At 40.1% G+C, this 14,171-nt stretch overlaps 1 pseudogene; it reads right to left on the bottom strand.

The window, feature by feature from the left end:
• Nucleotides 1-613: 613 nt before the first annotated feature.
• LOC122140329 lies at nt 614-14,105 on the bottom strand (annotated as a pseudogene).
• Nucleotides 14,106-14,171: the final 66 nt, after the last annotated feature.

Genomic DNA, 14,171 nt, shown 5'->3' with positions numbered 1-14,171 from the left:
ACACCCAGAGCAGTGGGCAGCCATTTTATGCTGCGGCGCCCGGGGAGCAGTTGGGGGTTCGATGCCTTGCTCAAGGGCACCTAAGTCATGGTATTGAAGGTGGAGAGAGAACTGTACATGCACTCCCCCCACCAACAATTCCTGCCGGCCCGAGACTCGAACTCACAACTATTTTTCAATAAAACAATAAAAAAAATAACAATAACTAATATATAACTTTTTATAGTATGGTGTTTAAGTGATGCTCAGATCTTCCTGTCCTATACACACCTTTTTCACTTGCTCTCTATCTATCGCTGTACCCTCTTTGTTAAAACTACACCGAACATGTTCTCCCTGAATATTTTCACTATATTGTTTTTTGATCATTACTGGGATGAAGCCATATAAGAAACTCACAAAGCCCCTCAATCTCTCCACGCCTGATAGCAATGCCCAGTGTGCTCACCAGGATGGGTAGGAAATGTGGAGTGTGTTATACAGGTGAAGTGGTCCAAGCTTCACTGGTGATCCACTGTCTGTCTGTTATGTTCTGCAATCCCATCTCCTCCATCAAAGGTATTAGAAATGATGTAGTGAAAAAAAACACCACTCTAGCTGTAGATGCCCGCTCTTAGAAGGCATCACTGGGGATTGTTCTGAAGAAAGAGGGGTACTTTTTCCTGTCATCAGTTAGGAAAGATGGAGAGAGAAATAAAGACGAGACAGAGAAATAGAGTAATAATCACATTATAGGGTCCCTAAATAGTGTGATAATCATCAACTTAATAAAATTACTCGAAACAGCCCCACAACATTGAAATAAGTGCAAAAATATGCACATGGTGTTCTTTCATAGCAACTTACTAAAATTACTCGAAACAGCCCCACAACATTGGAAATTGCAATGGAAGGAGTTGAACTTGGATCCTCCATAATCCCAATGACTGGAGGAGGGCCAGTGCAGTTGAGGTTGGAGAAGGACTCCAATGTTCCACTAGCCAGGGATATGGCAGCCCGGAATGCTATTCCTAGTCTTACACAGTTGTCATAAAGATGGTATCCAAGAGTGATGCTAGGGCAGCAGATTTGGATTCTTATTGATCTTATTTACTGCAAAAGCCATTGTCTGTGCCTGCTGGAAGATTGCTATATTAAATCTAGAAGAAAAAAAAAGTAAATGTAAAACAATATAAAGGTATATATATATATATATATATATATTATATATATATATATATATATATATATTTAAAGCATTAGTATACAGAAAATGCATTTGAGACCAAGCACTAGTCAGGGAGCCCTCCTATTGTGCAAACCTAGTTAAATACACAGTGGTTTCAATATAGATTTATTTATTGATTTTTACTGCTGTCAGCATATTATTTAAAATTAGCTTAGGTAAAAGGACGTAAATAGAACTTTTTTTTTTGTATTTATTATTATTATTATTATTAGTAGTAGTAGTAGTAGTAGTAGTATAAAACCTTCCTCACTCTGATACTTTTTTTTTTTTTTAGTTCTGTAATCATTCTGGCCACAGACCAGACTCACCTTTCACAGTATGGTGCTCCATTCTGAAGCTCAGTTCTGGAAACACTGTGAAAAAGTGAACATGAAATAGGCCTCCAAGTATAAAATCTCCTTCTTGGTACATTTTATTCAACTTGAAGCATCCCTGGAGCTGACATGCATCTAATTTGAGGATTGAATCTGCAGAGATACAGTTAAATGACAGGTATAGAAAAATGTACAGTGATCCACATCTCTCTTTCTGACTCACTCAGCCACTCTACTAATTTATGATGAAGCTTGTGGGGTGTTCCTTTAAAAGAGCCGGCGATGCCAAGTGAGCATCCCTGGAAAGCAGGATGTCACTCTCCCATCCCTCCAAACATAGACAATAGTATTGATGGAATAAAGGACATATGAGTAAGGACAGTGAACTGCTGTTAGTTGTAAAAATTACTTTATTTATTTATTTATTTTTTAAATGCTGAGCTGCATGGGAAACAATTGTCTTATACCAATGATCAATTATATCTACTTATTCATGTTTTTTGCTTGCAAGTGTTATTTATTTATTTATTTACTGATTAATTGATTTTCAGAATGTCCTCTAGATGTCAGTCATGCATTTGATTTTTCTGAGCAATAAAAAATACTGGACCTCATTTATCAATCTAAGGTAGAAACGAACACAGATCCGTGAGCACACATCAAATTACGACAGAGTTCACATGTGATTCATGAAACATTTGTATGCTGCCAATCTCATCGTACAAATGATCGCACATTGATTAATGATGATTTATTTATATAATTTATATGTATATTAATACTGGTAAATATAAACAGACTATTTAGTTCCCATCACTCCACAACAAATATTTATAATTAAAAGGTATTCAGAACAGAACGAGAATGAAAAATAAGTAGTTATAAAATTATATATTAAACTATAAAATAAAACGTGATGGCATTCATTATAAACAGCATACAAATATCAAGCAAAACTGAAATGGCATTGTATGTCTCATAGCCTACCACAAGAATCCAAATGTTTCCATTTTTGCCATATTTGTAATTTTTTTTTTTTTTTGCATAACTATTATTCATTATGTAGCCTAGACATGTCTTTATACTTTAGTCATGCTCTAATATCCATGTATAATCCTTCACATACACAAAAATGTTTGTTTGGGCTAGGGGTGTGCCCGAAGTCAAATACCTTATTCGGAAAGGCACAGATAATGGCTTCAAAAACGAATAACAGATAACAAATAGTTCTGCCTGAATATTCGGCTGAGGCTACAGCACAGTCTGGTGTTTGCTAGATTCACAGGTGAGCCAGGGGATCAGCGCAAGACCTCTAAATTCACTCAGTGTTGCCACGCGTGCATCTCTCAGAAATCAGAGCTTGGCAAGAGCAGGCCTAATATTACCTACAATATTACATCATACATGTTCTACTATTTGTGTATACATAAAAGACAATGATTTAAACCTTATAGGCTACGATATGATACACAAATGAATAAGCACAGCGCAATTGGCAATCAAACAGCCGCGTTGCCATCTCTGCGCATCCCCATCTCTCAAAAACCAAACTCTCTCTCTGTCTAGAGTATAAGCTAATAATCAACATAAATACAGATACATTTTCTACTAGGTCTACATGTTTGCTTCCTTAACTTTTGCTGGTTTGTGTGGCAAATGCACATTTGTTTAGTGAAGTAAAAAAAAAAAAGACTTGTTTAAATAGTTCTGCATAATGAAATGTTAGCCTTGAATTAATTAATTCACTAAAATGTTTGTCATGAAATCTTCCAACTTGTATGATAAATGTATTTTAGAAATTATTAATTTTATATTTAAGAACAATGAATAGGGGGAAAAAAGAAAAGAAAAAAAGGGAAATATTTTTTCATACTCTGTTCTCTTTTTTCCCTATAGGTTTTCCAGACCTGTGAAATAAGTGAAATACTTTTTTAAACGCAGAAACTGGTGAGCCAAAGGAATTCATTTTGTTTTACATAATCCTCTAAAATTACATCACAGTAACAAGTGTGTGACGTAGCTAAATGAGTTTATAAATGATATAAGCGCAAATAAAATAGCAGTGTTGCAGTTGCCTTTTTCCATGCATTTCCTGGAAATTACTTAAATTATTTTCCATATTTCCATATTTCCATATTGGATCACGAAAGGTCCCCAAGCTGGGACTCAAACTCACGTTGCTAGAAGCACAACCACACTGTATCTCGAAGCACCGCCTATACAAGGAAATCGGCTCCGACTGTTAGAAGATGTTTAAATAGGCTAAATGTTATAATCATAAAAAAATATATTCTTTTAGTTAAACACTGCATATTTGTTCAGTTCTGGTTCAAGCTCTGCCTACTTCCGGTATTATCCGAATACAGATACGAATAATTTTGTGATTGATACAGATACAAATACTGGCTTCGCTGCACACCCCAGTTTGGGCATTGCACACTGATTTTACAGTGGGCCTTTTAAAATAAACAATGTAACTTTTATGTTTGGTTGACTGCATTTTAGTTTGATGATGAATGGCTGAAATCTCAGACAACGGTAGAACTAATGTTGTTTGTGTGTGCAAGGTGCCTGTGCGATCAGATGGATTAAATCAAATAAAGATATAAATAAAACAAATGAAATGCATTAAGAGTGTTACAAAAACGAGCATAGCCTATACTTGTTGCACAGTGATTTTTTTTTTCTTTTGTTAATCTGTTAATTATATTGTAGCCTATTATATATTTTGTGTGATCCTATTCTTTTATGGACTTAATTTCAGTTTTTTCTTCTTTGACAGAAGCACTACAGGTGCATGATGTGATGATTGAATCCTCATGTTCTTGTTTACGCTGCTATTCATGCATATCAATCTAAAGCCCTGTAAAAAAAAACAAAAAAAAAACCTTCTAATCTTACTGGTTACCAATCGACTAATGAGCTTAGTTTGGCGGTCAGAAAGATCAAAATAAAAATGCTGTCATTCTACAATTCTTCACCATATTTACCATGCTGCGCGCAAGTTCAGGTAACTCAAAAACTTGCTTACATGAGCTGAGACCAGACGTGAGATTTGATTGTAACCACATCCATATTGATAAATTCCAAGTTTTGCGCTGAAACGATCGTACACCCAATTTTCTGTCGTACGTTCGTTTCATAAATGAGGCCAACTGTGTTATTAGTGATAGCTTACCATGTACCGTGGTAAAGTGATGCTATCAAGTGCAAAGGTATGAAGAATGTTATTTATCAGACTAAATGATTACTCTATTCATATATTAGAGTGTGTACTAGGCAATGTTAAAAGCAAAGTAATAATAATAAAGAACATGGTTTGTGCTATAATCTGTCCAAAATCTGTGTTTTAACAAAAAGGAATTAGTGCTTTGATCAGCTATCATGTTAAAATTAACTCCCTATTGATTGACTGACAGACTGATTCATTCATTCATTCAATTATTCCAGTTTAATAATTACCAACTAACTGGTATCAAATCACTTGCATTCAAAGACACTGACAAACCACCTCTGCTATGGAACACACAGACAAAGGAGTATGACAAACAGTGAAAATTCCCAGTACTGATAGAGCTGGCCCTTACATTATAGGGTCCCTAAATACAATTTCAAAAGAGGACCCCCTACCTATGTTTTCACCTAACCACCCCCATCTCCAAAGTACACATCATGCACTGACACCTTATTTTTTTTCTTTTCTTTTTTCGTTTTACCAATTGTCTTGCTCAGTTTATGTATCTTTTGAGATGTTAATATTCTTTTTTGTATTTTGTTTTACCAAATTGTCTTGATCAGTATATGTATCTTTTAAGATATTAATATAAAAATATATTTACTTAAACTTTAAAATTTTTAACCCTTATGCGGCGTTGGGGACGTTTTCATCCACTGGGGGTAATGTTGAGTCTTACTCTGGCCACAACTTTCTCTGTGTTTTAGCAAATGGAATGATTTTTGGTGACAAATCTTATTTTGACACATATTTTAGGAAAATGCTTCGAAAATTTTCAAAAACTCAACAATACACTGTGGGCAAATTCACTACCCTTCGGGATGAAAATGTCCACTAAATTAAACTGGTGTAAAAATGTATCAGATAAATATTATTTTCAAACTTTTTTTTGCATAAATCTATTAATCAACCTCAGTCCTGATCAAAACTACCAAATGTTTAAAAAAAATCCAAGAGTTTAACTCTTTAATTACCAAGTTCATAAATGATGTCACTGATTTGGGGAAAAAACACACAAAATGACTTGTTTTCAATATAAAAACCATTGTGGACTGGATATTTTTATGCACCTCAGCTCTCAGAACTACATGGAGTAAACAAAAACAAAATAAGTGTATTTATGCACCTGCTGCTTTTTGATATAGAGAAGTACAGACCAAACAAAAACAAGTGGATATAAACATTGCATGCCATCCTTCTGGTCATTTGATGGTGAGAAGAGCAGCAAGCAACGAGAAAGGGCTTGACTTGTACCAAAGTTTTAGAAATGATTATGCAGCCTGACCCCCCCAGCAAGCTGCAGGATGTATTGTCTTCTCCCTCTGACACCACACACTTAGGAGAGTCAGATCCTGATTTTGTTGTGGCACCCTCATCATCCTCTCCAGCTTCCACTGAAGGCGAGGAGGATTCAGAGGATCCTGTATCTGGATGGATTGGGAGAAACAGCAAAGTGTGGTTTTCCACCAACGTGGAGACAACTCACTTCCTTCAGCCTGCCAGAGGCGTGACTCCAGGGACGATGTGTTACGCCATCGCAAGGGTCCAGAAGTGTGTGTGTGTGTGTGTGTGTGTGTGTGTGTGTGTGTGTATGTGTGAGAGTGAAAGAGAGACCTTTGTGCACTTACCTTGATGCGTCTGAGAAAATCAAAATATGCACCTCAGCTCTCAGAACTACATGGAGTAAACAAAAAACAAAGTAAGTGTATTTATGCACCTGCTGCATAAATACACATATTTAGATTTTCTCAAATACATCAAGGTAAGTGTGCAAAGGTCTCTCTCACACATTCTCTCTCTCTCTCTCTCTCTCTCTCTCTCTCTCTCTCTCTCACACACACACTATAATATGCTGTTATACTCCATATAGCTCCAAATACAAGCCAGAAACTAAGCTTAATTTTTTTTTTTTTTTTTACACAGGCATGTCTAAAGGGTTAATTACAAATTTTACCTCTTCCCCACAGGGAAAACCACCAACCATCAAGAATGCATGATTTTATGGTGTCATGGCTTAAAACAGCCACAAACAGTAAATGAGGGAGAAAAAAATTCAAATCTAATGCTGCACAAAAACTAACAATGCATCAAAGCCAGTGTTGTTACTAATCTTTGACATGCCCAAGACTGTGATAAAAGGTAAAAAAAAAAATATCCAGTCCACAATCACTTTTTATATTAAAAAAAAGTCATTTTGTGTGTTTTTTTTTACCCCCAAATCAGTGACATCATTTATGAAACTGGCAATTAAAGAGTAAAAATCTTAATCTTAAAAATTAAAATATATATATATATTTCTCTTTTCTGGACTGGCATGTTTTAGAACTGATTCAAATGCAAAAATGTCTAAGTGTAAACAAGTGTTTAAACAATATAATTTAATATTTGGCATTGTTTGATAAACACCAAAGTTAATACAATATACTTAATGGCTGTTCAAAAACATATAAGTACTGTTTGACTTCCTTTTACCAATTTTAAATGAAATAGGCAGACACAAGAAAATTGTGCCTTTATTTGTGTTTCCACAAGATGCCAACCCGGGCAGTCAAAATAATATTGGGTAGTCTAGCAGTGGAGAGAATCACAAAGACCAAAATAAAAACAGACATTCTGACACAGAATGCAAATTTTAAGGGAGAATAACTGGCTGTAGTATTGTTTTTGGGAGAAACAAGTAGTTGGTAGGGTAGGTAGCTATAAAGCATTTTACCCCATTTTACATTTTACATTTTTTTTGTAAATAGTATATTCAGCTCCTCCAAGCACTTGGAATTGCATTTACCGAAGACATAATTCATATCACCAATTTTGTTGTGTCTTGGTTCAGATTAAATTAGACACCTAAAATTATGATGAAATCAGATTCATTGTTATTATTAGTATTATTATTTAGGTTAATTTTACACCCCCCATGATGTTTTCTCCAATCAATCAATCAATCAATAAACTGTAACTGTACAAATAAAACCTCTGTGTATAGACAGTTATCATTAACACTAGAAGCAATTTAGGTGATTACATGGAGTTTTATAAGGCTGTGTGGTTCAAAGTCTGAAACAAACAAATTAAAAGTAAACATCCGTATACTAAATGCACATGAGATTCATTCACCTCCTGCATTAAAACGCTATGTGATCGCCTCCGCCATTCCCACACATTATTACAAGCAAGAACAAACATGATCTGTGCGTTGCTTGTTTGGGACTGGAGCATTCAGTGTCCTCAGGGGCCTTGTTAACCCTGCCACCTCCGGTGCTTCAGGGCACAGCGATCCCCAGCAAGCACGGTTCTCAGCTGACACCCAACAATGGTACAACATAAGAATGCTCTAGAGTTGTCAGGCCGGTCATTCTCTGCTGCTTCAGGGCACCGGAGTGCCTACTCTAGCCACACCAGAGGCCAACCTTGAGAGGTAGTAGACTAACTGGCAGTGTGGAAACTTCTGCCAAATGTCTCATCATAAGTCCTGAACTGCAGAAAGAGGCTACGGAATTCAGTTTGGTTCCCTTCTGAGGGTACTCCTACTGAGGGTCTATAGCGGTGGCTATGTGGGAACGCCTTCGGCATGACTGGTGTCTGAAGCATACATCTAAACACAACAATAACATTGGCCGGCAACAGCCTATGACGTCATAACCAGCATGACCATAGTATAAAAGGGTGCAGAGAGAGCACGTCATCCTGTTCTTCGTCTTCACTGACCATTTGTTTATGTTAACAGAAAGCTAAGCACAACTAAGAGTGGATGTTCTCTCGCCAGAGGCTTTACTTTGATAGCCGCAGTTTCTCACGACTTGCGTGTTGTGTTGCATTCATTGCTTATTTCTTTGTAAAGTGATAAGCATCAAGTGAACATGCTCAACTCACGAGGAGACGGGTTGTGCTCATGGTGATGCATTCGTGGGACTACTGAGAGGGGAAGTGAGTACTTCACCATTTATCAGAGTTTTTAAATGGCGTTTGCATGAGTGCATTCACCTCTCGTGGGAATTGCAATGCATTCATGGCAGCGGTTTCTGTTCTCACCTGATTTCCGAGGTAATTTAGCGCATGAACAAAGCGTGTTTAGCTTCTACAGAAGCTGAATATATACATCACATTGTGGATAGGGTGAGAATTCTTTGCCCATTGGTTCTGGGTTGATGGGCAGAACATGGAAAGGACCTGACAGGAAATCTTTTCCCTATCAGTTATTTCCTGCTGTTTATAATTCATTACATACATTATATACACAATTCCTGGAGACTTCTTGGGTTGTATGGCCTCCTACTAGGCCTCCTCAATTAGATTTCTCCTCTGTCTCAAGTACTGGCTTGCAAGCCTCCTTGATGCTTGGCCCTGAATTGAGCTAGTGCTCCAGTAACCACAGTTGGGTGTGGAAGAGTACCATGCTCTCTGGGGCTAGGAGCTTGACCTTACTCCCCTCTCGATAGCATGAGGGCTACTAGCAAATAGATCAAAAGCACAGAACCTGGTTCCAGAACTTTAGCGCTAAAACCTCTGAGGCCCTCCAGGTCTCCTTGAGGGGACAGCTTTCAGGTTGAGCAGGGCAGTACTTGAGGAATATTTGGTGCCCTGTTCCCTGATGGCCTGCCGGATACTTTAGCTTTGAGAAGCCACCCTAGCCAGGGCATTTATGAGGTGAGCTAAGTCATGTCTCATCCTGAGAGGCTCCTTGAGACTTAAGCTACCTCGTGTCCATTCTGCACATGTACTGCACATGTACTTTTGAGGAACTCCGCTGCCTAAATTCTGCTCTGCATTTTTGACAGGTTGTCAGGACCACTGTGGGCCTCCGTGTCACACTGTCCTTATGGTTGGACCAGTTTCTCCTCTCTTGGGAGTGGATTTGAGTGCACTGTGTCTCCCTGAGGTATGAGTGTGATGTGCTCCACTTCTGAAGGTCTATTTTTGGGAACTCGCTCTGTAGAGCTCTCCCATGTGCATAAATAGCTTTGTGTCCCGTTCTGTTCCTGTGGTCGAGCTAGCACTGCTTCCTTTGAAGATAAGGATAATGAAGGAGCCTGCAGCTACAAAACCCTTCAGCAGGCTCCTTCATATCTAGCTGTATGGGACCCTCACTCTCCCTATACTGATGTATGGGTTTAGAGTGTAAAGGAGCCTATGTGCAGTTGTATCAGGATAACAGGCCTTGTTCCTGTTGCCCTTTTAGACTGCCTCTCTGGTTGAGTTTGGCAGTGCTCCCTTCACTACGGAGGGTTGTATATGAGCCTGCTGCTCCCAGTTTCAGCTCTGTTAATAACACTACCAGTATGGTTGAGCTTGGCTATGTACCTGCTACACCCAGAAAGAGTGTTCATTATGCATCATGCCTCATGCTTGCTGGACCCTGACTCCAAGTCATTAGGCTTCATCAAGGAGCCTCTTTGGTCATCAGGTCCTAGTATAGCTATGCAACCTCAAAGACCCGTTGGTCTTCATTGAGGTTACTTTCAGGTTGAGCATTCTTTTGGAGTGTAATACTTTGTGACATGCTCCCTGATGTCTCGGCTGGGTGATTGCTTCGAGAAGCTGCCCCAGGCATGGCAAGTTACTCATGTCTTCCCCTGAGGGGCTTCCTGAGCTTTGAGTCATCCACTCACCATTATGCACATATTCTGTAGAGCTCCTTTCGCTGCGGCGTTGAGTGATCTCACTCCTCTCAGAAACTCTGCAGTTTTGATAAGTTGTTGGACCCTTTTTGGACCTCCCTTTCACACTACCATTATGGTTGAATCAATGAGTCGTTCTTCTGTGGAGTGGGCTTGAGTACATTGGACGCCTGTTCTTGTTACCTCCCTGATGAGTTGCCTTTATGGTGGTAGCCTGTTGGAAGATGTGATCCCCTTCTAAGATGGATCCCGTTCCTGATGACCCATCTGCGATCAATCTACTTCTCTGAGCTTGGCAGTGCTCCCCTCACTGTGGGAGGGTCTTTTATGAGCTCACTGCTCCTAAGCAGATCATGTGAATCCTCTTCTCTACCCTAGAGTTAGGAACTCTACCCCCTAGGGTATTGATCACTCATTCCAGCTGAGCTAGTTTCTTCTCTCATTGATGAGAGTCAAGCCCTCCGATCCTTGAGCTCTGTGGCAGCAAAACCAGGTAGTTTGGCCACTTGCTGACTCCCTGGTGAGTTGCGGTTGAGCCTAGCAGTGGCCCCCTCGAATAAGAGGGTCACCTTTGAGCATGCCGCCCCCAATTGAGCATCTGAGGTCTCCTCTCACAGAATCCTCTGGTCCCTGGAGCTCCATTGAGCAGTCACCTCAGGTTGCTAAGCCTCTCTCTGCCTCCCTGTTAGGGTGCCTTTTCGGTTGAGCTGTGCTCCCCTGATTCTGGAGGGTCACTTGCAAGCATGCTGCCCCCAAACTTAGCATCTGAGTTCCTCTTCCATTTGGAGAGCTGAGCTTCTTCTCTCTGGAGCTTCGGTTAGCAGCCATGTCAGGTTGTTGGGCCACCTTCTGCCTCCCTGGTGGGCTGCTTTTCGGTTAAGCTAGCAGTGCTCCCTTCACCATAGAAGGTCACCTATGAGCATGTCACTCCCAACTGAGCGATGAGTTCTCCTCTCGTTCTATAAGTCAATTTCTCCACTCCTTAGAGCTCCATTAAGCAGCCACACCAGGATGTTAGGCATTTTTGCCTCCCTGTTAGGCTCCTCTGAAGGTTGAGCTTAGCGGTGCTCCCCTCACTCTAGAGGGTCACCTATGAGCACGCTGCTCCCTCCTGAGCATCGGAATTTTTCATCCTAAGGATTGAGTTCTCTGCTCTGTGGAGCTTCGTTGGGCAGCAATGTCAGGGGGTCAGGCCTTTCTCTGCCCTCCCCCTTAGCTGCTCTTATGGTTGAGCTTAGCAATGCTCACCTCACTCCAGAGGGTCACGTGTGAGCACGCCACTCCCCACTAAGTGTCTGAGTTTCCCTCTCAGCCTGAGAGTTGAGTTTTCTGCTCCCCAGAGCTCCGTGAGACAGCAATACCAGGTTGTTAGACCACTCTCTGCCTCCCTGATATACTGCTCTTGTGGTTGAGCTTGTAGTGCTCCCCTCACACTAGAGGATGATCTATGAGCACAATGCTCCCAAGTCGAGTGTCTGTGTCCCCCTCTCATTCTGATAGTTGACTGATTTGCTCCTTCAGGTTATATACATTTACATTACATTTACATTTAGTCATTTAGCAGATGCTTTTATCCAAAGCGACTTACAAATGAAATGAGGACAATAGAAGCAATCAAAATTAACCAAAGAACAACAATGTGTAAGTGCAAATGACAAGTCTCGGTTAGCCTTATGTAGTACATAGGTATATATATATATATATATATATATATATATACACACACAAATAAAAAAATAAAAAAAAATACACACACACACAAAGAAAACAAGTAGATAGAATAGAAAAAATAGAAAACTAGTGTTTTTTGTTCTTGTTTTTTTTAAAGGGGTCATGCGATTTCCATTTTTCCTTTCTCTTTGGAGTGTTACAAACTCTTGGTGCATAAAGAAGATCTGTAAAGTTGCAAAGACTAAAGTCTTAAATCCATAGAGATATTCTTTATAAAAGTTAGGAGTCAACCACGCCCTCATTAAATTGCTCATTGTAACACGGCCCCACATGTCAACGTCATGATGTGGGATAACGCTGTCCAAATGTTCGCACAAAGTAAGAAGCCGTAACTTTTATTCTCACTGTTGCTGCCGCCGCCATGTTGTGGAGACACTCTGTGTTAGAAACTAGAAATCAGTGGTTAAGTTGTATTTACAGCACTTTTCCAGAACAGTTCAACCCAAATATTCAGATGTGTGCAGGGCATTTTACGGAGGATGAGGACTGCTTCCTGAACCAGTAGCATACAATGCTTCTGTGCACAAAGGCTGTTTCTATAAAGTGGGGCAATTCCAACTTTCTGGCACTCCTTTAAGCACGAACAACAAATGGAAAAAGGGCCAACACAAACAGTGCAAGAGCCAGTTTCATTATTTCAACGTGACTGCTACATTCCCCAGCCACATGCTTTCATGTTGTCTAAATTCTGTGTAGCTTGTGGCTGGTGTTTTTAATTGACTTTGTGCTTTTGTCATGATATCTGTGTACATGCAGTCAGTGAGAGTTCTCATTAGCTGCATGTTCTTGTTTCATACTGTGTGAGCTTCAGTCCTGCAGCTGCTTGGACTGTGTTTTGGGGTTGGTTGTTTTTCTTTGTTTATTTTTGAAGTCTTATAAAAAGCAGAAAAACTCTGGATCCTTGAGTCCTTCTTCATCCCTTGCCTCACCTGACTATAAGTAACATTAAAAATATATCTGCACACCATGTTTTTCACAAATTCTTATACATCACATAGTATTATCAAAAACATTTCTTTTATTTTGTATGTGAAATCCGTACTATACTCTATGACATATATCAGTGACAAGTCAGTGATGTGTAATTTGTATATTACACATACAAAGACATTGTCACGAATTGCCTACTGTGACAATGGCAAGGAGACGAAGGAGCACGGAAACCAGGAGGATTAACATCAAAGGGATTTATTTCAGAACACAACGATGAACACAGGCAGGATAACACACACGTATACTCATGGGTAGATGATCAATACCGGACAAATGAAACTCAGAAACAAAGGGTTTATATTAAGGGACTAATTACGGAAATCAACGGGACACAGCTGGCATCAAATAAACACAATCATGGTAGGAACAGGAAGACCACATAACATCCAACGGAGAGTGGGGGGTGGGTTCCCGTTCACCGCGCCATGGCAGATCAGGAGACTCGGGAGGCCATGGCGGAGCCGGGAACATGGGAGGCCATGGCGGAGCAAACAGTTCAGGAAGCCATGAGGCTGGAGCCTTACTACCACCTGGAGTGAGCTTTGGGGCTGGCAGGCTTGCCACATTAATGTCTGATGAGCTTGACTCGGGAACTGTCGGCTTTTCTGGGCTGAGGACAGAGACCGTGCTGGGAGGAGATGGGTGGTTGGAACATTTGGCTGGGTATGTGGAGGTTGCTGGTGAAGGGTGAGCTGGTGAGGCTTGTGGTTTTTGGGAGGGACTGGATGAGGATCATTCTGAATTTCTTCTAACACCCGATTAAATCCATTTAAATAAAGGACATAATTAACCAGCTCAATCAGGGGAAAACTACAAGTGGGAAGATTGCAGCCGATTACGTCATCATCCAGCCCCAGCCGAAAACAAACACCGAGTGCAGAGTCGACCCAGCTCACCTGGTTGGAGAGCGCTAGGAACTCCTCCACATACCTCTCCAATTCCCAACTGCCCTGCAGCAGACTCCAAAGCCTGTCTTTAGCCATAGTCATCGTGTGAGGTTCCAGTATTCTGTCACAAATTGCTACGGTGCAGGAACACAGAGCGAGGAACGAGGA

The sequence above is a fragment of the Cyprinus carpio genome, chromosome B18 (assembly GCF_018340385.1).
Source record: "Cyprinus carpio isolate SPL01 chromosome B18, ASM1834038v1, whole genome shotgun sequence".
Taxonomy (NCBI): Eukaryota; Metazoa; Chordata; class Actinopteri; order Cypriniformes; family Cyprinidae; genus Cyprinus; species Cyprinus carpio.
Note: the sequence above shows the minus strand (reverse complement) of the source record. Positions and strands in the feature narration are given on the sequence as shown.